Source organism: Solanum tuberosum, unplaced genomic scaffold (assembly GCF_000226075.1).
Source record: "Solanum tuberosum cultivar DM 1-3 516 R44 unplaced genomic scaffold, SolTub_3.0 scf00111, whole genome shotgun sequence".
Lineage (NCBI taxonomy): Eukaryota > Viridiplantae > Streptophyta > Magnoliopsida > Solanales > Solanaceae > Solanum > Solanum tuberosum.
The window spans coordinates 1,347,489-1,351,035 of NW_006239034.1; the positions used below are offsets into that span (position 1 = coordinate 1,347,489).

A 3,547-nucleotide genomic window follows, 5' to 3' on the forward strand; every position below is an offset into this window, starting at 1 on the left:
AAGCAGTCCTTACACAGGACAATGTTATGAAGAGGGGGAGAACCCTGTGTTCTAGGTGCTTCCTATGTGGTGAAACATCTGAGACTGTTAACCATCTATTTTTACATTGCAAGTACACCCATCATCTGTGGAGAATATTCCTAAGCCACAAAGGCATCTCCTGGACAATGCCCAGGAAGGTGGCTGAGGCATTACTATGCTGGGAGGAAGCAGGTGTACATGCCAAGGATAGAGGTAGATGGAGAATTATCCCGGGGGCTATCTGGTGGGCTGTTTGGAAAGAAAGGAATTCAAGATGTTTTGAGAGCATAGAGAACAATGTGCAGAAAGTTAAACTAAACTGCATTTTACTTTTAGTCTTTTGGAGTAATCAGTTATACTCTAATGACACTGTCTCTATTATTGATGTGTTAGACTCAATTTAGACGTAGAGAAGTGAAATCAGGAGTACTCTTGTATATAAGGTTACAGTACGACCCATGTACTGTTTTGTGATATAATACAAAGTTACCAAGTTCAAAAAAAAATTGCTTCATTCTCTATGTATTTGACAGTTTTATAACAGTCATCTTAATAGGAAGATTATGGTAAATGATTATTTAAGGAGAATAATAAGGTGAAGAAGAAACCGTGCACTTGGTGTTGCTCTGGAAAATAATGAGATTGTTGGATAATAGGGTGGATTTCCACAAGGCCTAAGATACTATTATTGATCAATGTTCGGCTCTGCAGAACATATGCCAAGTGGTTTTGCAATACCAAAAGTAGCATTATGAGCTTGTAGAAAGAAGTGTAGAATGGAAACAAATGTGTTTAAACTCCTCTCTAGAAGCAAAGAAGCAAATAATAGACCTACAAAGAAGCTATAATATTAGACCTAAAAGAAACTCTGGCCAGTCCACAGAAAAGTGGGGGATGCTTGTGGGGGCATTCTGGATGTTGATTTTAACTTGTTTGATGTAGGATGGGGAACAAATTCAGGGTCTAGTTTACGTTAGAGAGTTAGCCTTGAAGTCTTAAAAAATGGAGAGGAAATATAGAGGAAATGAGGTGGGAGGAAAGGGAAAGAGGTTTGTCTAAGAAGGGGAAGGAAGCGAGAGGAGACATATGATGAAGGAGAGGATGGAAACGACTATGGAGAGGGGATTGATTAAAGGAAATTTTGAGAGTAAGGGAATCGTTCTGAAGCAGAAAGTGAGAGTCAGTTCACTTATTTCCATCAGCCAACTCGAATGAAAATTCTTGAATTTAAATTTTATAACTAATTGATTGTGTTTATTTAAAGTTGTATCTGCAGATAAACAGCAGTAGCGTTTATGATGGGAAACCCTGCATACATAAGGTGTGCACAAAAGTAGACTAACTTACAAAATAACATAGTTTTGCACGAAGACTTTAAACGTCACTGATGTTTATATACTAACATGATTCTCTACAAAGAGGATCTAGTCAAATGTTTCCCAAAAAGTACACAAAGCCAACCTGTTCTGCTTATGTGTAAAATGGTAAAATCCACTCTTAAAAGCACGCTGATATGAATCTCCTTCCATATGGTACACATGAGCACTGCTCTTTCTGAGTTTCCACCCTAGTACCACTATTTTACAGTCTCTAGCATATCGCCCAGTAGACTCCTGACATTGTTACACACCATGCTTTGCAGCATGTACGCGATAGGGAAACCGAGTATTAGATGGTTGACATCCTCTCATGCTTGCTCGTGCATGAAGCTCAAGTTAATGTAGATTGTCCTCTGCAGGTTCTTTGCTGTTAGGATGGCTCCCCATGCATCAGTGTACACAGCACAAACGAAGGAATACTTTCCTCATTGCTCTTGAGATCCATATTAAAGAGCAAACATTTCTTATTCTCCTTCAACTATCTATTGTAGAATGACTTGACTTGCATTAATTGAAAAGGAGTTCCATTGCCTTGGATGAATCGATTTGCATTTGGCTGCAGAATTGATAATTTGCCTAAACCATTATTTTTCGAGTCTTCTCTATGGATATTGGAAGTACTTGGTGAAAGAGCTAAAGTTTAGTCTTCAGGTGACACGAGTAATTTTGAAATTTTCTTGATTCTATCGGAGAATGCTATGTAAAGTTTACCTTAGTGTAATTCTTATTATGCCTGATAATTTGTCTCTTGATTTGATGTTACCAATAGTAGAAGTACTGTAATCTGGAATTGGAGCCGAACACATATTTTGTACCTGTAATGGTTATAGATGCTGATACATTTGGTATATTTCATATTATAGCAAGTGTCTCAGTATGCTTGCTATTTCTGCTTTCAAATTTCAAATGTCATGTTAATTGAAGTGGAGAACTAAGATGCACCTTTTTGTATTTTTTTCTGCAGGACTGTTAAGTTGCATGTTTCATTTACCTTGGTTGGTGAATACAATCAAGTGGTTAGGGAACACAAATTTTGCTGTCATAAAGTTAGTGGTAAGGATTATGTATCAGCAATTTTGATAAACTTGTCAGCATTCAGATGTCTCAGGGGAGAGTTTAAAGAGTTGATGAGAATTAGGAGTGCCATTCAGATAATATTTCTGGAGAAAGAAAAAAATGAAGATTTTTTCATATCTTTGTTACGACTTGTCTTCAATCATTACAAGCGTACAAACAGTAAGAAAGTATTTATTTATCCTTACAAGCGTAGAAACAGTAAAAAAATGTGTTGTGCGGTACTTTATATGGGACTGTTCATGCTCGTTAACATGCAATCTCAGTGTAGTTGATAGACCTCCCATCTCGTTCAACGCAAAGGGACTGAATGCTCTTCAGAGTTGGCTGCATACAAAAACAGATTCATAAAAGAACCTTCTATTATAACTTTGCTGGTGAATTAGTATATTCTTGTCCTTTTTCTGGTGTGAATTTTGTTTTAGGTGAACAGAGACTTGATTTGTCATGCCGGCCTAGCTGTTTTTTTCTGAGTAGAGTTGTCAATGTGCTTTGTCCATTGCATGGAACAAGATGATCAATTATTGAAATTGTAGATGGAAAAATGAAAAACATCAACTTTGTTTTGTTTTGTTTGCCTTTGGTTATCATTTCGTCAAGGCACTTTTTCTAGAAGGCTATTTCCTTGTAAGAAAGATAAAAATCTTAACAAAAATCTTTCCTTGCAATCATGAGGGAATGAACTCGAGCAAGTGATGGTACTTCGGGCGAAGTGGGAGAATTATGAGAAATTATGCAAAAATGATTTTAGAAATTGGTATCCTTACCGCTAAAGTATCAATAGGGATGGCAATGAGGCGGAGTGGATGGGGGCGGGGTGAGTTTAAGGCTATGTGGGGCAGGGCGGGGCGGGTTGAAGTGGGTTTTTTAAAAATTAATGCGGTGCGGGTTGTGGGTATATGTGATTTTATGTGGGTTCAAATTTAATTTTAACTTTTTGTATGTTATAAGAGTGATATAACATTATTTATCAAGACAATTTCTATTAATCTACTAAATTGTTCGAGATAGTATATGAAAATGGTTCAATAAAAATTAATACAATTTCTTACATGTTTTCCAATTGACCCCTA

The 3,547-nt window shown here is 36.8% G+C and overlaps 1 protein-coding gene across 4 annotated transcripts in view; it reads left to right on the forward strand.

Moving 5' to 3' along the window:
* The window catches only part of LOC102605972 (small G protein signaling modulator 1-like), a 46,480-nt gene extending 43,533 nt beyond the window's left edge, over positions 1-2,947 (forward strand). For 2 of the 4 annotated variants that reach the window (XM_006349517.2, XM_015309626.1), the window contains one exon: positions 2,365-2,947. The gene's annotated coding sequence lies outside the window, so the exon portion shown is untranslated. Of the gene's footprint in view, positions 1-1,759; positions 2,141-2,364 lie in introns of those variants that run through there. The other 2 variants (XM_006349518.2, XM_015309625.1) reach the window with 2 other exon arrangements.
* Positions 2,948-3,547: the final 600 nt, after the last annotated feature.